Genomic DNA, 18,482 nt, shown 5'->3' on the forward strand with positions numbered 1-18,482 from the left:
AAAACGCCTGAACCTGCCCTGCCATCATCTGAAGCAAGAAGTGGAAACGAGGTGGAATTCAACCCTCTATATGCTTCAGAGGATGGAGGAGCAGCAAAAGGCCATTCAAGCCTATACATCTGACCACGATATAGGAGGTGGAATGCACCTGTCTCAAGCGCAGTGGAGAATGATTTCAACGTTGTGCAAGGTTCTGCAACCTTTGAACTTGCCACACGTGAAGTCAGTTCAGACACTGCCAGCCTGAGTCAGGTCATTCCCGTCATCAGGCTTTTGCAGAAGAAGCTGGAGACATTGAAGGAGGAGCTAAGACAGAGCGATTCCGCTAGGCATGTGGGACTTGTGGATGGAGCCCTTCATTCGCTTAACCAGGATTCACGGGTGGTCAATCTGTTGAAATCAGAGCACTACATTTTGGCCACCGTGCTCGATCCTAGATTTAAAACCTACGTTGTATCTCTCTTTCCGGCAGACACAAGTCTGCAGGGGTTCAAAGACCTGCTGGTGAGAAAATTATCAAGTCAAGCGGAACTTGATCGGTCAACAGCTCCTCCTTCACAGTCTCCCGCAATTGGGGGTGCGAGGAAAAGGCTCAGAATTCCGAGCCCACCCGCTGGCGGTGATGCAGGGCAGTCTGGAGCGACTGCTGATGCTGACATCTGGTCCGGACTGAAGGACCTGCCAACGATTACGGACATGTCGTCTACTGTCACTGCATATGATTCTCTCACCATTGAAAGAATGGTGGAGGATTATATGAGTGACCGCATCCAAGTAGGCACGTCAGACAGTCTGTACGTATACTGGCAGGAAAAAGAGGCAATTTGGAGGCCCTTGCACAAACTGGCTTTATTCTACCTAAGTTGCCCTCCCACAAGTGTGTACTCCGAAAGAGTGTTTAGTGCCGCCGCTCACCTTGTCAGCAATCGGCGTACGAGGTTACTTCCAGAAAATGTGGAGAAGATGATGTTCATTAAAATGAATTATAATCAATTGCTCCGTGGAGACATTGACCAGCAGCAATTGCCTCCACAAAGTATACAGGGAGCTGAGATGGTGGATTCCAGTGGGGACGAATTGATAATCTGTGAGGAGGGGGATGTACACGGTGATGAATCGGAGGATGATGATGAGGTGGACATCTTGCCTCTATAGAGCCAGTTTGTGCAAGGAGAGATTTATTGCTTCTTTTTTGGTGGGGGTCCAAACCAACCCGTCATTTCAGTCACAGTCGTGTGGCAGACCCTGTCACTGAAATGATGGGTTGGTTAAAGTGTGCATGTCCTGTTTATACAACATAAGGGTGGGTGGGAGGGCCCAAGGCAATTCCACCTTGCACCTCTTTTTTCTTTTATTTTTCTTTGCGTCATGTGCTGTTTGGGGAGTGTTTTTTGGAAGGGCCATCCTGCGTGACACTGCAGTGCCACTCCTAGATGGGCCAGGTGTTTGTGTCGGCCACTTGGGTCGCTGAGCTTAGTCACACAGCTACCTCATTGCGCCTCTTTTTTTCTTTGCGTCATGTGCTGTTTGGGGAGTGTTTTTTGGAAGGGCCATCCTGCGTGACACTGCAGTGACACTCCTAGATGGGCCAGGTGTTTGTGTCGTCCACTTGGGTCGCTGAGCTTAGTCACACAGCTACCTCATTGCGCCACTTTTTTTCTTTGCGTCATGTGCTGTTTGGGGAGTGTTTTTTGGAAGGGCCATCCTGCGTGACACTGCAGTGCCACTCCTAGATGGGCCAGGTGTTTGTGTCGGCCACTTGGGTCGCTGAGCTTAGTCACACAGCTACCTCATTGCGCCTCTTTTTTTCTTTGCGTCATGTGCTGTTTGGGGAGTGTTTCTGGAAGGGCCATCCTGCGTGACAATGCAGTGCCACTCCTAGATGGGCCAGGTGTTTGTGTCGGCCACTTGGGTCGCTGAGCTTAGTCACACAGCTACCTCATTGCGCCTCTTTTTTTCTTTGCGTCATGTGCTGTTTGGGGAGTGTTTTTTGGAAGGGCCATCCTGCGTGACACTGCAGTGCCACTCCTAGATGGGCCAGGTGTTTGTGTCGGCCACTTGGGTCGCTGAGCTTAGTCACACAGCTACCTCATTGCGCCTCTTTTTTTCTTTGCGTCATGTGCTGTTTGGGGAGTGTTTTTTGGAAGGGCCATCATGCGTGACACTGCAGTGCCACTCCTAGATGGGCCAGGTGTTTGTGTCGGCCACTTGGGTCACTGAGCTTAGTCATCCAGCGACCTCGGTGCAAATTTTAGGACTAAAAATAATATTGTGAGGTGTGAGGTGTTAAGAATAGACTGAAAATTAGTGGAAATTATGGTTATTGAGGTTAATAATACTTTGGGATCAAAATGACTCCCAAATTCTATGATTTAAGCTGTTTTTTAGGGTTTTTTGAAAAAAACACCCGAATCCAAAACACACCCGAATCCGACAAAAAAAATTCGGTGAGGTTTAGCCAAAACGCGTTCGAACCCAAAACACGGCCGCGGAACCGAACCCAAAACCAAAACACAAAACCCGAAAAATTTCCGGTGCACATCTCTAGTGGCCATGCCATGTCACTGTGCAGGAGCCAGCACCGCTCACACACTAGTCCCCGGTGCAGCCCTCAACCCCCGGGACACCCGGAGCAACAAAATGTAGATTCAGGCCACCAGGCCACGCCCCTACCTATGAAACCATGCCTCCTTTTTACCATTGCGCTGCTTATCTGCGCGCACTGCATTACAATCTCCCTCGCCACCTCTCTGGGTGTCACCAGTGATAGTGACACCTCTGCCATGCTTGTAGCAGCTGGTCCTAAGATCTACACCTCAAGCCCTGAGTGTTTGCCCTTGTGACTTGTTGATCATCATAGCAAAGCAGATGCTTACAGAAAACTGCAGGGGCTTAGATTGAAAATAAAAAAAATTGATGGGTATAAGGTAGAGAGGAGCGGGTTCGGTTCTCCGAGAACCGAATTCCCCACGAACCCCACGAACTCCTCCTCCGAGGCAGGCTCGGTTGTTCCCGCCTGACTCGGAAAACCTGAACAAGGGAAAATGTCATCATCCCGCTGTCGGATTCTCGCGAGATTCGGATTCCATATAAAGAGCTGCGCGTTGCCGCCATTTTTACTCGTGCATTGAAGAGAGAGCGGAGAGGACGTGGCTATGTTCTCTCAGTGGAAATCTCAATATCAGTGCTCAGTATCAGTGGATACTTATTGCTGCTCAGTAATACTAGTAGTGTGTCTCTCCTGCTCAGTGTCAGTTCTCAGTAGTATCCTCATCAGTGCTCAGTATCACTGCTCATTGTCTTGTGCTGCATTGTTGTGCTCAGCATACTACAGTACATTACTAATAGTCCAGTGCTGCATCTTGCTGCTCAGTGTCAGTTCTAGTATCCTCATCAGTGCTCACTATCACTGCTCATTGCATTGTGGTGTTCTGTATACTACAGTAACATAGTAATATAGTAACATATAGTAACATAGTTTTTGAGGTTGAATAGAGGCAAATTGCCCATCGTGTTCAACCTGTTTTAAGTTGTGATGATTCTACATACTTGCTGAATAATGTTTTATGACTAGTTAGCTACTACAACTCATGTTACCCCCGGATTAACCATGTTGATATTTTAAGTATTATAACCTTGGATAGCTTTTTCATTCAGAAATGTATCCATTCCTTTTTTAAATCCAATTACAGAGTCCGCCATTACCACCTTCCCTGGCAGGGAATTCCACATCCTGATTGCCCTAACAGTGAAGATCATAGTATCTCACCTGGCAGGTAAGTAGGAGTTGGGCCAGAGCTGTGGAGGATTGCTGCTCGGGCACCCCCTGTCAAATGAAGGAGATCCAACTGAGGCAGCACAAGGGAACTCTCGAAAGAAGAACAAGGCTAGAGGAAGATCTGAGACAAAGAAATCTGACTTTTACCAGAGCTGACCAGAGGAAAGCACAAACACAGTCCCCCACTACCACAAATAATGCAGTCGAGTTTCCCACATTTGGGGAAATCACAGGGGTCAGCATACCCAGAATGCAATGAATGAACCTCACCCTGGGAGAACAATCTTCATGACCATGGTATCGCCTATGCAAAATAAGTATGATTTGGGATAGGGCTGGGGAGGGCCGCTGCTCAGGCACATCTCTGTCAAGTAAAGGAGTTTCAACTGAGGCAGCACAAGGGAACTCTCATCTGGGGACAACAACTGCAGGGAGAACACATATTTTCAGATGAACATGGGAGGGCATGAGACGATATTGCTGGACAGATTTCACTACTTATCCCCTGCTAAATTGGAGAAATTTCTACCTTTGATTGACCCGGACGGCACGAATTGGTCTCTCCACTTTGGACCCAACCTGCTATGGTGAGATTGAGAAATAAATCCCTACCTGCATGAAAAAGCTTGCACATTGTGCTTAAAAGAGGGACTTTCAAAAGCTGTCACTCACCAAACATCTATACTGTGGACCATAATTTGGAGAGAATCCTAGCCTGGGGTACTATTTAAATTCTCCTAGGGGATAAGTGATTGTCGTTGACCCATGAACTGAACGTTTTAAGCTGATGACTTATGAATTGAGTCTATTTTAGTCAAATACAGATGTCACAAATTCTATGTTTTTAAATAAATATTTAAATAAATATTTTAATAAATTGTTATATTAATTCAATATAAAACCTACCGTCCTTTTTGATTTGTATCTAATTATGTTATCTTGATTTTATGAGAGATTAGAGGGAATAACCCATTGGTACAACATAGCGCAGGTGTTTTTTCTTTTCTGCTATGGGAGGGCAGAAGGCTGCCTAATACTGAAGCACCCCCAAACAACAAACCAAATGCAACAACTAGTACAAGCATTCCTGGGGGAAGTTCTGCAGAAGACGGATTTGCATACGGTGATGTCATCCAAGCAGTGGGCCAAAGTTGGCTGGATCCCTCATCTGCATATGAAAAGAGAAAAGGGGTATGCAGGGCATGGCGGCCTTTTGCGGCGCTTGGATGACCCTTAGTTCGCATTAAACACCCCCACCCTCCTTCGGTGTGGGGCTCATGTTGACAATGCCCCAGCCCCTGAAGCATTCAAGCTGATTTCTTACAGCAGCTTGGCACTGTAACAGCTCCAGAGCTGCTCTGTAAGGCAAGTAAAAGGGTGTGTAGTTTGCATTGTGCATTGGAAGGCACAAAGTAAGCAGACAGGAGGAGAAGTCAGGATAGTGCACAAGGGTATAAAAGGGAGGGGCTCAAGAAAAAAGAAGTGGAAACAGACAGCAAACTAGGCTGGAGAGAGACCTGAGACAAAGAGATCTGAATTATACGAGAGCCGACCAGGGGAAACACAAATTATGCAGTCAAGTTTCCCACATTTGGGGAAATCGCAGGGGCAGCACACCCAGAGTGCAATGGGTGAGCCTTGCCCTGGAAGAAGCACCTTCATGATCATAGTATCTCACCTGGCAGGTAAGTAGGAGTTGGGCTTGAGCTGGGGAGGGTCGCTGCTCGGGCACCCCCCTGTCAAGTGAAGGAGATCCAACTGAGGCAGCACAAGGGAACTCTCGAAAGAAGAACAAGGCTAGAGGAAGATCTGAAACAAAGAAATCTGACTTTTACCAGAGCTGACCAGAGGAAAACACAAACACAGTCCCCCACTACCACAAATAATGCAGTCGAGTTACCCACATTTGGGGAAATCACAGGGGTCAGCATACCCAGAATGCAATGAATGAACCTCACCCTGGGAGAATAATCTTCATGACCATGGTATCTCATATGCAAAATAAGTATGATTTGGGATAGGGCTGGGGAGGGCCGCTGCTCAGGCACATCTCTGTCAAGTAAAGGAGATTCAACTGAGGCAGCACAAGGGAACTCTCATCTGGGGACAACAACTGCAGGGAGAACACATATTTTCAGATGAACATGGGAGGGCAGAAGGCTGCCTAATACTGAAGCACCCCCAAACAACAAACCAAATGCAACAACTAGTGCAAGCATTCCTGTTTGTTTCTGAAGCCAACTTTGACCCACTGCTTGGATGACATCACCATATGCAAATCCATCTGCTGCAGGCCTTCCCCCAGGAATGCTTGCACTCTTTATATGAAATCCGAATCTCGCGAGAATCCGACAGCGGGATGATGACATTTTCCCTTGTTCAGGTTTTCCGAGTCAGGCGGGAACAACCGAGCCTGCCTCGGAGGAGGAGTTCGTGGGGTTCGTGGGGAATTCGGTTCTCGGAGATCCGAACCCGCTCCTCTCTACCTTATACCCATCAATTTTTTTTATTTTCAATCTAAGCCCCTGCAGTTTTCTGTAAGCATCTGCTTTGCTATGATGATCAACAAGTCACAAGGGCAAACACTCAGGGCTTGAGGTGTAGATCTTAGGACCAGCTGCTACAAGCATGGCAGAGGTGTCACTATCACTGGTGACACCCAGAGAGGTGGCGAGGGAGATTGTAATGCAGTGCGCGCAGATAAGCAGCGCAATGGTAAAAAGGAGGCATGGTTTCATAGGTAGGGGCGTGGCCTGGTGGCCTGAATCTACATTTTGTTGCTCCGGGTGTCCCGGGGGTTGGGGGCTGCACCGGGGACTAGTGTGTGAGCGGTGCTGGCTCCTGCACAGTGACATGGCATGGCCACTAGAGATGTGCACCGGAAATTTTTCGGGTTTTGTGTTTTGGTTTTGGGTTCGGTTCCGCGGCCGTGTTTTGGGTTCGAACGCATTTTGGCTAAACCTCACCGAATTTTTTTTGTCGGATTCGGGTGTGTTTTGGATTCGGGTGTTTTTTTCAAAAAACCCTAAAAAACAGCTTAAATCATAGAATTTGGGAGTCATTTTGATCCCAAAGTATTATTAACCTCAATAACCATAATTTCCACTAATTTTCAGTCTATTCTTAACACCTCACACCTCACAATATTATTTTTAGTCCTAAAATTTGCACCGAGGTCGCTGGATGACTAAGCTCAGTGACCCAAGTGGCCGACACAAACACCTGGCCCATCTAGGAGTGGCACTGCAGTGTCACGCATGATGGCCCTTCCAAAAAACACTCCCCAAACAGCACATGACGCAAAGAAAAAAAGAGGCGCAATGAGGTAGCTGTGTGACTAAGCTCAGCGACCCAAGTGGCCGACACAAACACCTGGCCCATCTAGGAGTGGCACTGCAGTGTCACGCAGGATGGCCCTTCCAAAAAACACTCCCCAAACAGCACATGACGCAAAGAAAAAAAGAGGCGCAATGAGGTAGCTGTGTGACTAAGCTCAGCGACCCAAGTGGCCGACACAAACACCTGGCCCATCTAGGAGTGGCACTGCAGTGTCACGCAGGATGGCCCTTCCAAAAACACTCCCCAAACAGCACATGACGCAAAGAAAAAAAGAGGCGCAATGAGGTAGCTGTGTGACTAAGCTCAGCGACCCAAGTGGCCGACACAAACACCTGGCCCATCTAGGAGTGGCACTGCAGGGCAGGATGGCCCTTCCAAAAAACACTCCCCAAACAGCACATGACGCAAAGAAAAAAAGTGGCGCAATGAGGTAGCTGTGTGACTAAGCTCAGCGACCCAAGTGGACGACACAAACACCTGGCCCATCTAGGAGTGTCACTGCAGTGTCACGCAGGATGGCCCTTCCAAAAAACACTCCCCAAACAGCACATGACGCAAAGAAAAAAAGAGGCGCAATGAGGTAGCTGTGTGACTAAGCTCAGCGACCCAAGTGGCCGACACAAACACCTGGCCCATCTAGGAGTGGCACTGCAGTGTCACGCAGGATGGCCCTTCCAAAAAACACTCCCCAAACAGCACATGACGCAAAGAAAAATAAAAGAAAAAAGAGGTGCAAGGTGGAATTGCCTTGGGCCCTCCCACCCACCCTTATGTTGTATAAACAGGACATGCACACTTTAACCAACCCATCATTTCAGTGACAGGGTCTGCCACACGACTGTGACTGAAATGACGGGTTGGTTTGGACCCCCACCAAAAAAGAAGCAATAAATCTCTCCTTGCACAAACTGGCTCTATAGAGGCAAGATGTCCACCTCATCATCATCCTCCGATTCATCACCGTGTACATCCCCCTCCTCACAGATTATCAATTCGTCCCCACTGGAATCCACCATCTCAGCTCCCTGTATACTTTGTGGAGGCAATTGCTGCTGGTCAATGTCTCCACGGAGCAATTGATTATAATTCATTTTAATGAACATCATCTTCTCCACATTTTCTGGAAGTAACCTCGTACGCCGATTGCTGACAAGGTGAGCGGCGGCACTAAACACTCTTTCGGAGTACACACTTGTGGGAGGGCAACTTAGGTAGAATAAAGCCAGTTTGTGCAAGGGCCTCCAAATTGCCTCTTTTTCCTGCCAGTATACGTACGGACTGTCTGACGTGCCTACTTGGATGCGGTCACTCATATAATCCTCCACCATTCTTTCAATGGTGAGAGAATCATATGCAGTGACAGTAGACGACATGTCCGTAATCGTTGGCAGGTCCTTCAGTCCGGACCAGATGTCAGCATCAGCAGTCGCTCCAGACTGCCCTGCATCACCGCCAGCGGGTGGGCTCGGAATTCTGAGCCTTTTCCTCGCACCCCCAATTGCGGGAGACTGTGAAGGAGGAGCTGTTGACCGATCAAGTTCCGCTTGACTTGATAATTTTCTCACCAGCAGGTCTTTGAACCCCTGCAGACTTGTGTCTGCCGGAAAGAGAGATACAACGTAGGTTTTAAATCTAGGATCGAGCACGGTGGCCAAAATGTAGTGCTCTGATTTCAACAGATTGACCACCCGTGAATCCTGGTTAAGCGAATGAAGGGCTCCATCCACAAGTCCCACATGCCTAGCGGAATCGCTCTGTCTTAGCTCCTCCTTCAATGTCTCCAGCTTCTTCTGCAAAAGCCTGATGACGGGAATGACCTGACTCAGGCTGGCAGTGTCTGAACTGACTTCACGTGTGGCAAGTTCAAAAGGTTGCAGAACCTTGCACAACGTTGAAATCATTCTCCACTGCGCTTGAGACAGGTGCATTCCACCTCCTATATCGTGGTCAGATGTATAGGCTTGAATGGCCTTTTGCTGCTCCTCCATCCTCTGAAGCATATAGAGGGTTGAATTCCACCTCGTTTCCACTTCTTGCTTCAGATGATGGCAGGGCAGGTTCAGGCGTTTTTGGTGTTGCTCCAGTCTTCTGTACGTGGTGCCTGTACGCCGAAAGTGTCCCGCAATTCTTGTGGCCACCGACAGCATCTCTTGCACGCCCCTGTCGTTTTTTAAATAATTCTGCACCACCAAATTCAAGGTATGTGCAAAACATGGGACGTGCTGGAATTTGCCCAGATATAATGCACGCACAATATTGCTGGCGTTGTCCGATGCCACAAATCCACAGGAGAGTCCAATTGGGGTAAGCCATTCTGTGATGATCTTCCTCAGTTGCCGTAAGAGGTTTTCATCTGTGTGCGTATTCTGGAAAGCGGTGATACAAAGCGTAGCCTGCCTAGGAAAGAGTTGGCGTTTGCGAGATGCTGCTACTGGTGCCGCCGCTGCTGTTCTTGCGGCGGGAGTCAATACATCTACCCAGTGGGCTGTCACAGTCATATAGTCCTGAGTCTGCCCTGCTCCACTTGTCCACATGTCCGTGGTTAAGTGGACATTGGGTACAACTGCATTTTTTAGGACACTGGTGAGTCTTTTTCTGAGGTCTGTGTACATTTTCGGTATCGCCTGCCTAGAGAAATGGAACCTAGATAGTATTTGGTACCGGGGACACAGTACCTCAATCAAGTCTATAGTTGGCTCTGAAGTAATGATGGATACCGGAACCACGTTTCTCACTGCCCAGGATGCCAAGGCCTCAGTTATCCGCTTTGCAGCAGGATGACTGCTGTGATATTTCATCTTCCTCGCAAAGGACTGTTGGACAGTCAATTGCTTGGTGGAAGTAGTAAAAGTGGTCTTACGACTTCCCCTCTGGGATGACCATCGACTCCCAGCAGCAACAACAGCAGCGCCAGCAGCAGTAGGCGTTACACTCAAGGATGCATCGGAGGAATCCCAGGCAGGAGAGAACTCGTCAGAATTGCCAGTGACATGGCCTGCAGGACTATTGGCATTCCTGGGGAAGGAGGAAATTGACACTGAGGGAGTTGGTGGGGTGGTTTGCGTGAGCTTGGTTACAAGAGGAAGGGATTTACTGGTCAGTGGACTGCTTCCGCTGTCGCCCAAAGTTTTTGAACTTGTCACTGACTTATGATGAATGCGCTGCAGGTGACGTATAAGGGAGGATGTTCCGAGGTGGTTAACGTCCTTACCCCTACTTATTACAGCTTGACAAAGGCAACACACGGCTTGACACCTGTTGTCCGCATTTCTGTTGAAATACTTCCACACCGAAGAGCTGATTTTTTTGGTATTTTCACCAGGCATGTCAATGGCCATATTCCTCCCACGGACAACAGGTGTCTCGCCGGGTGCCTGACTTAAACAAACCACCTCACCATCAGAATCCTCCTTGTCAATTTCCTCCCCAGCGCCAGCAACACCCATATTCTCCTCATCCTGGTGTACTTCAACACTGACATCTTCAATCTGACTATCAGGAACTGGACTGCGGGTGCTCCTTCCAGCACTTGCAGGGGGCGTGCAAATGGTGGAAGGTGCATGCTCTTCACGTCCAGTGTTGGGAAGGTCAGGCATCGCAACCGACACAATTGGACTCTCCTTGTGGATTTGTGATTTTGAAGAACGCACAGTTCTTTGCTGTGCTTTTGCCAGCTTAAGTCTTTTCATTTTTCTAGCGAGAGGCTGAGTGCTTCCATCCTCATGTGAAGCTGAACCACTAGCCATGAAGATAGGCCAGGGCCTCAGCCGTTCCTTGCCACTCCGTGTGGTAAATGGCATATTGGCAAGTTTACGCTTCTCCTCCGACGATTTTTATTTAGATTTTTGAGTCATTTTTTTACTGATCTTTTGTGTTTTGGATTTTACATGCTCTGTACTATGACATTGGGCATCGGCCTTGGCAGACGACGTTGATGGAATTTCATCGTCTCGGCCATGACTAGTGGCAGCAGCTTCAGCACGAGGTGGAAGTGGATCTTGATCTTTCCCTATTTTTGGAACCTCAACATTTTTGTTCTCCATATTTTAATAGGCACAACTAAAAGGCACCTCAGGTAAACAATGGAGATGGATGGATACTAGTATACTTATGGATGACGAGTGACTGACGACACAGAGGTAGCTACAGCCGTGGACTACCGTACTGCGTCTGCTAGTATAGAGATGATAATTAATGATATAAAAAAAAATATATATATAACTACTGTAGGTATATATAATATAATGACGGACCTGGTGGACACTGTCAGCAGACTGCTAAACTACTAGTATGAAGAAGATAGAAAAAAACTTCCACCACAGGTAGGAAGGTATACAATTATGGACGAGCACTGACGACACAGAGATAGCCACAGCCGTGGCCTACCGTACTGCGTCTGCTAGTATAGAGATGATAATTAATGATATAAAAAAAATATATATAACTACTGTAGGTATATATAATATAATGACGGACCTGGTGGACACTGTCAGCAGACTGCTAAACTACTAGTATGAAGAAGATAGAAAAAAAAAACCACCACAGTTAGGTATACAATTATGGACGAGTGACGACACAGAGGTAGGTACAGCCGTGGACTACCGTACTGCGTCTGCTAGTATAGATAATATACTAAATATATTACTACTGTAGGTATATAATATAATGACGGACCTGGTGGACACTGTCAGCAGACTCCTAAACTACTAGTATGAAGAAGATAGAAAAAAAAACCCCACCACAGGTAGGTATACAATTATGGACGAGCACTGACGACACAGAGGTAGGTACAGCCGTGGACTACCGTACTGCATCTGCTAGTATAGATAATATAATAAATATATTACTACTGTAGGTATATAATATAATGACGGACCTGGTGGACACTGTCAGCAGACTGCTAAACTGCTAGTATGAAGAAGATAAAAAAAAAACCCCACCACAGGTAGGTAGGTATACAATTATGGACGAGCACTGACGACACAGAGATAGCCACAGCCGTGGACTACCGTACTGCGTCTGCTAGTATAGATAATATAATAAATATATTACTACTGTAGGTATATAATATAATGATGGACCTGGTGGACACTGTCAGTAGACTCCTAAACTACTAGTATGAAGAAGATAGAAAAAAAAAAACCACCACAGGTAGGTAGGTATACAATTATGGACGAGCACTGACGACACAGAGATAGCCACAGCCGTGGACTACCGTACTGCGTCTGCTAATATAGAGATGATAAAGATGAAAAAAAAAATATAACACTACTGCAGGTAAATATTTATATAATATATGTATGACGGACCTGCTGGACACTGTCAGCAGAATGCATTTATAGAATAAAAAAAAAACACCACAGGAGTGTTTAACTTTTTCAGGCAGACAATATACTGGTGGTCACACTGGCAGCAAAAGTGTGCACTGTACTCCTGCTATAACTGCTCCCCAGTCTCCCCCACAATTAAGCTGTGTGAGCAGTGAGCACTCAGCACAGTCAGATATACATAGATGATATATCATGCAGCACACTGAGGCTGAGCACAGATATGGTATGTGTATCGTTTTTTTTCAGGCAGAGAACGGATTATAAATAATAAAACTGGTGGTCACTATCAGCAAAACTCTGCACTACTGAGTACTCCTGACAAGTTCAACTGCTCCCCAAATTAGTAGTAAATCAAATGTCACTCGTCTCTATCTTCTAATCTAAACGGAGAGGACGCCAGCCACGTCCTCTCCCTATCAATCTCAATGCACGTGTGAAAATGGCGGCGACGCGCGGCTCCTTATATAGAATCCAAGTCTCGTGAGAATCCGACAGCGGGATGATGACGTTCGGGCGCGCTCGGGTTAACCGAGCAAGGCGAGAGGATCCGAGTCTGCTCGGACCCGAGCAAAAAAGGGTGAAGTTCGGGCGGGTTCGGATTCCGAGGAACCGAACCCGCTCATCTCTTATGGCCACCCAGCATGACGCCTCCCTTCTTGACCATGCTGTAATTGCAGTCGCACTGCAGTTCAGCGTGATCATAAAAAATGGTGTAGCCTCCTGCTGGTGCAGACTGTATGTGCGCGCAGGAAGCCGCCACCATTTTTGTGATCACAGCGGCTGAATGTGATGTCATACAGCTGCTGTGACCACGCCCCCTGTGTCTCCTCCATTGCAGACCCCATTTTGAAGCCTTGCCCCCGCACCGCTCCATCCCTGACTTGGAAATGGAGTGTTGCTGACCCCCCTCTCCCCCCCTGCCCCGATTGACAGGCAGAGGCGATCGCATTCTCTGCGGGGTGCTGCAGAAAATGCAGGCACATGCGTATGCTCTTAGCAATTTTTGCAGTTGGATCACTTATTGTGATTGCAATCCAACCTGAATCAGGCCCTATTACCTATCACAATGCGCTGCGGGCAGTACAAAATTGGTTTAATATAGGAGAAAACCCCCCAGACCTGTGCTCCTTAACTGTACCTGGTGGCTAGTGGAGCGGCTGCCCAGTAATCAGTGTCCACGCCAGTGCGCACACGGTCCACCCCCTACGGCCACGCTCCCCTTCATCAGCGGCCTCGTGATCCGGAAGGGCGGTGTGTGTGTGACTGACCTTAGGAAGAAACCGGAGCCTCCGCTGCAGTGACCCAGCAACCAGGGCACGGGAGTATACAGTGCCGCTGGGAGTGATGAAGCTGCAGTAAAGATGTCTATTAGACCTAGCCTGCTGCAGCCCTTGTAGATTCTCATAAAACAAGTTCTTCTTTTCTTGTCAAAATGAATAGCTAAGAATTGGCTTCCTGAGGCAGGCCCCTGTTAAGTGGCCTGCTACTGAAGGCACCAACTACAAACTGAGCTCCCTGTTCATGGAAGCGGGGTTATAGAGGAGGATGCGCTGAGCATCTTGGGAACAGTCAAAAGCTTTGAGTCGGTTGGTGCCTCAGATCAAGATCCTACTCTACACCCCAATGTGAATCCTTGTGGAGTCCTGTGTACCCCACAGAAGAAATTAATGTGTCACACCCATTGGCAGCAACCTTAGAATAGCTGCTGATGGGCACAATTGAGAAAGGAAGGGGGGGGGGGGGGACATTTGAATCCAGCACATAGATGCAATTCAAATATGTAATTTGTACCTTCCTATTTTAAAATATAATGGATGAACTTCACCCTGTGAGAACAATCTTCATGATCAAGAGATCTCATATGCAAAATAAGTATGAGTTGGGATAGGGCTGGGGAGGGTGGCTGCTCGGGCAGCCCCTCCCCCATCAAGTTAAGGAGATTCAACTGAGGAAGCACAAGGGAACTCTCGTCTGGGGACAACAACTGCAGGGAGACCACATCTTTTCAGATGAACATGGGAGGGCGGAAGGCTGCCTAATACTGAAGCACCATCAAATATCAAACCATATGCAACAACTAGTACAAGCATTCCTGGGGGAAGGTCTGCAGCAGACGGATTTGCATACGGTGATGTCATCCAAGCAGTGGGCCAAAGTTGGCTGGAACCCTCATCTGCATATGAAAAGAGAAAAGGGGCATGCAGGGCATGGCGGCCTTTTGCGGTGCTTGGATGACCCCTAGTTCGCATTAAACACCCCCACCCTCCTTTGGTGTGGGGCTCATGTTGGCTATGCCCCAGCCCCTGAAGCATTCAAGCTGATTTCTTGCAGCAGCTGGGCACTGTAACAGCTCCAGAGCTGCTCTGTAAGGCAACTAAAAGGGTGTGGGCCCTGCAGCACTACCTGTAGTTCGCATTGTGCGTTGGAAGGCACAAAGTAAGCAGACGGGAGAAGTCAGGATAGTGCGCAAGGGCATAGAAGGGAGTGGCTCCAGAAAAGAGAAGTGGAAACAGACAGCAAACTAGGCTGGAGAGAGACCTGAGACAAAGAGATCTGAATTATACGAGAGCCGACCAGGGGAAACACAAATTATGCAATCAAGTTTCCCACATTTGGGGAAATCACAGGAGCAGCACACCCAGAGTGCAATGGGTGAGCCTTGCCCTGGGAGAAGCACCTTCATGATCATAGTATCTCACCTGGCAGGTAAGTAGGAGTTGGGCTAGAGCTGGGGAGGGTCACTGCTCGGGCACCCCCCTGTCAAGTGAAGGAGATCCAACTGAGGCAGCACAAGGGAACTCTCGAAAGAAGAACAAGGCTAGAGGAATATATGAGACAAAGAAATCTGACTTTTACCAGAGCTGACCAGAGGAAAACACAAACACAGTCCCCCACTACCACAAAAAATGCAGGCGAGTTTCCCACATTTGGGGAAATCACAGGGGTCAGCATACCCAGAATGCAATGAATGAACCTCACCCTGGGTGAACAATCTTCATGACCATGGTGTCTCCTATGCAAAATAAGTATGATTTGGGATAGGGCTGGGAGGGCCGCTGCTCAGGCACATCTCTGTCAAGTAAAGGAGATTCAACTGAGGCAGCACAAGGGAACTCTCATCTGGGGACAACAACTGCAGGGAGAACACATATTTTCAGATGAACATGGGAGGGCAGAAGGCTGCCTAATACTGAAGCACCCCCAAACAACAAACCAAATGCAACAACTAGTGCAAGCATTCCTGGGGCAAGGCCTGCAGCAGATGGATTTGCATATGGTGATGTCATCCAAGCAGTGGGTCAAAGTTGGCTTCAACCCTCATCTGCATATGAAAAGAGAAAAGGGGCGTGCAGGGCATGGCGGCCTTTTGCGGTGCTTGGATTACCCCTAGTTCGCATTAAACACCCCCACCCACCTTTGGTGTGGGGCTCATGTTGGCCATGCCCCATCCCCTGAAGCATTCAAGCTGATTTCTTGCAGCAGCTGGGCACTGTAACAGCTCCAGAGCTGCTCTTTAAGGCAAGTAAAAGATTGTGTGGGCCCTGCAGCACTACCTGTAGTTTGCATTGTGCATTGGAAGGCACAAAGTAAGCAGACGGGAGGAGAAGTCAGGATAGTGCACAAGGGTATAGAAGGGAGGGGCTCAAGATAAAAGAAGTGGAAACAGACAGCAAACTAGGCTGGAGAAAGACCTGAGACAAAGAGATCTGAATTATACGAGAGCCGACCAGAGGAAACACAAATTATGCAGTCAAGTGTCCCACATTTGGGGAAATCGTAGGAGCAGCACACCCAGAGTGCAATGGGTGAGCCTTGCCCTGGGAGAAGCACCTTCCTGATCATAGTATCTCACCTGGCAGGTAAGTAGGAGTTGGGCTAGAGCTGGGGAGGGTCGCTGCTCGGGCACCCCCCTGTCAAGTGAAGGAGATCCACCTGAGGCAGCACAAGGGAACTCTCGAAAGAAGAACAAGGCTAGAGGAAAATCTGAGACAAAGAAATCTGAGTTTTAACAGAGCTGACCAGAGGAAAGCACAAACACAGTCCCCCACTACCACAAATAATGCAGTCGAGTTTCCCACATTTGGGTAAATCACAGGGGTCAGCATACCCAAAATGCAATGAATGAACCTCACCCTGGGAGAACAATCTTCATGACCATGGTATCTCCTATGCAAAATAAGTATGATTTGGGATAGGGCTGGGGAGGGCCGCTGCTCATGCACATCTCTGTCAAGTAAAGGAGATTCAACTGAGGCAGCACAAGGGAACTCTCATCTGGGGACAACAACTGCAGGGAGAACACATATTTTCAGATGAACATGGGAGGGCAGAAGGCTGCCTAATACTGAAGCACCCCCAAACAACAAACCAAATGCAACAACTAGTGCAAGCATTCCTGGGGGAAGTTCTGCAGAAGACGGATTTGCATACGGTGATGTCATCCAAGCAGTGGGCCAAAGTTGGCTGGAACCCTCATCTGCATATGAAAAGAGAAAAGGGGTATGCAGGGCATGGCGGCCTTTTGCGGCGCTTGGATGACCCTTAGTTCGCATTAAACACCCCCACCCTCCTTCGGTGTGGGGCTCATGTTGGCCATGCCCCATCCCCTGAAGCATTCAAGCTGATTTCTTGCAGCAGCTTGGCACTGTATCAGCTCCAGAGCTGCTCTGTAAGGCAAGTAAAAGGGTGTGGGCCCTGCAGCACTACCTGTAGTTTGCATTGTGCATTGGAAGGCACAAAGTAAGCAGACAGGAGGAGAAGTCAGGATAGTGCACAAGGGTATAAAAGCGAGTTTCCCACATTTGGGAAAATCACAGGGGTCAGCATACCCAGAATGCAATGAATGAACCTCACCCTGGGAGAACAATCTTCATGACCATGGTATCTCCTATGCAAAATAAGTATGATTTGGGATAGGGCTGGGGAGGGCCGCTGCTCAGGCACATCTCTGTCAAGTAAAGGAGATTCAACTGAGGCAGCACAAGGGAACTCTCATCTGGGGACAACAACTGCAGGGAGAACACATATTTTCAGATAAAAATCTTGGTCATGCTCTGGTTTCTCTTCAGAACGAACAAATCTTTCGCCTTTTATTAAAGATTTCCGTGGAGAGGAGCAAAACCGAGTTTTATCTCAATTTTTGCATGCCCCATCTTTTTGGGGTTTCTTTTATCGGTTTAAAGATAGAATGAGTGTGCTTTAATGTAAGCTCATTTGCATAGAAATGACAGTAAATGTTTGTTTCTTTTCAAACAGAACTTTCTTGACCATGCTACTTGCTTGAAAGATCTGGGAGCACATGGAATACAGTACAAACCATGCTTATAGCAAGGAGAAGCCAGGTGAGAAATCTGCTTACTTTCAAGTTGGGCGCTCACTTTGATCTGAATGAGGACTGCTGGCACAGCATTTAGGCGACAGGTGGAATCTTGGTCATGCTCTGGTTTCTCTTCAGAACGAACAAATCTTTCGCCTTTTATTAAAGATTTCTGTGGAGAGGAGCAAAACTGAGTTTTATCTCAATTTTTGCATGCCCCATATTATTGGGGTTTCTTTTATCAGTTTCTTGTTAGCTTTAATGTAAGTTTATTTGCATAACAATGACTATTAATGTCTGTTTCTTTTCAAGCAGAACTTTCTTGACCATTCTAATTGCTTGAAAGATCTGGGAGCACATGGAAAAGAGTACAAACCATGCTTATAGCAAGGGGAAGCCTGGTGAGAAATCTGCTTTCTTTCTTTCAAATTGGGTGCTCACTTTGCGCTGAATGAGGACTGCTGGCATGGCACTCAGGCGACAGGTGGAATCTTAGTCATACTCTGGTTTCTCTTCAAAACGAACAGATCTTTCGCCTTTTACTAAAGATTTCCGTGGAGAGGAGCAAAACTGAGTTTTATCTCAATTTTTGCATGCTCCGTCTTATTGGGGTTTCTTTTATCGGTTTAAAGATAGAACGAGTGTGCTTTAATGTAAGCTCATTTGCATAGAAATGACAGTAAATGTTTGTTTCTTTTCAAACAGAACTTTCTTGACT

At 47.6% G+C, this 18,482-nt stretch overlaps 10 non-coding genes and 1 pseudogene across 10 annotated transcripts; 3 read left to right on the forward strand and 8 right to left on the reverse strand.

The window, feature by feature from the left end:
• Positions 1 to 3,935: 3,935 nt before the first annotated feature.
• Positions 3,936 to 4,099, reverse strand: LOC135033265 (U1 spliceosomal RNA). Its single transcript, XR_010228656.1, has one exon. It is a non-coding gene; the product is annotated as a U1 spliceosomal RNA (small nuclear RNA).
• Positions 4,100 to 5,308: 1,209 nt separating this feature from the next.
• LOC135033347 (U1 spliceosomal RNA) lies at positions 5,309 to 5,471 on the reverse strand. Its single transcript, XR_010228729.1, has one exon. It is a non-coding gene; the product is annotated as a U1 spliceosomal RNA (small nuclear RNA).
• A 152-nt stretch (positions 5,472 to 5,623) lies between these two features.
• On the reverse strand, positions 5,624 to 5,787 carry LOC135033301 (U1 spliceosomal RNA). Its single transcript, XR_010228691.1, has one exon. It is a non-coding gene; the product is annotated as a U1 spliceosomal RNA (small nuclear RNA).
• A 9,211-nt stretch (positions 5,788 to 14,998) lies between these two features.
• LOC135033386 (U1 spliceosomal RNA) lies at positions 14,999 to 15,161 on the reverse strand. Its single transcript, XR_010228759.1, has one exon. It is a non-coding gene; the product is annotated as a U1 spliceosomal RNA (small nuclear RNA).
• A 152-nt stretch (positions 15,162 to 15,313) lies between these two features.
• On the reverse strand, positions 15,314 to 15,477 carry LOC135033295 (U1 spliceosomal RNA). Its single transcript, XR_010228685.1, has one exon. It is a non-coding gene; the product is annotated as a U1 spliceosomal RNA (small nuclear RNA).
• Positions 15,478 to 16,152: 675 nt separating this feature from the next.
• On the reverse strand, positions 16,153 to 16,315 carry LOC135033330 (U1 spliceosomal RNA). Its single transcript, XR_010228719.1, has one exon. It is a non-coding gene; the product is annotated as a U1 spliceosomal RNA (small nuclear RNA).
• A 152-nt stretch (positions 16,316 to 16,467) lies between these two features.
• Positions 16,468 to 16,631, reverse strand: LOC135033280 (U1 spliceosomal RNA). Its single transcript, XR_010228670.1, has one exon. It is a non-coding gene; the product is annotated as a U1 spliceosomal RNA (small nuclear RNA).
• Positions 16,632 to 17,224: 593 nt separating this feature from the next.
• LOC135033420 (U1 spliceosomal RNA) lies at positions 17,225 to 17,352 on the reverse strand (annotated as a pseudogene).
• A 144-nt stretch (positions 17,353 to 17,496) lies between these two features.
• Positions 17,497 to 17,612, forward strand: LOC135033441 (U5 spliceosomal RNA). The gene has a single exon (XR_010228805.1). It is a non-coding gene; the product is annotated as a U5 spliceosomal RNA (small nuclear RNA).
• A 270-nt stretch (positions 17,613 to 17,882) lies between these two features.
• Positions 17,883 to 17,998, forward strand: LOC135033450 (U5 spliceosomal RNA). Its single transcript, XR_010228814.1, has one exon. It is a non-coding gene; the product is annotated as a U5 spliceosomal RNA (small nuclear RNA).
• Positions 17,999 to 18,262: 264 nt separating this feature from the next.
• LOC135033434 (U5 spliceosomal RNA) lies at positions 18,263 to 18,378 on the forward strand. Its single transcript, XR_010228799.1, has one exon. It is a non-coding gene; the product is annotated as a U5 spliceosomal RNA (small nuclear RNA).
• The last annotated feature ends 104 nt before the right edge of the window (positions 18,379 to 18,482 follow it).

The sequence above is a fragment of the Pseudophryne corroboree genome, unplaced genomic scaffold (genome assembly GCF_028390025.1).
Source record: "Pseudophryne corroboree isolate aPseCor3 unplaced genomic scaffold, aPseCor3.hap2 scaffold_571, whole genome shotgun sequence".
In the NCBI taxonomy this organism is placed as follows: domain Eukaryota; kingdom Metazoa; phylum Chordata; class Amphibia; order Anura; family Myobatrachidae; genus Pseudophryne; species Pseudophryne corroboree.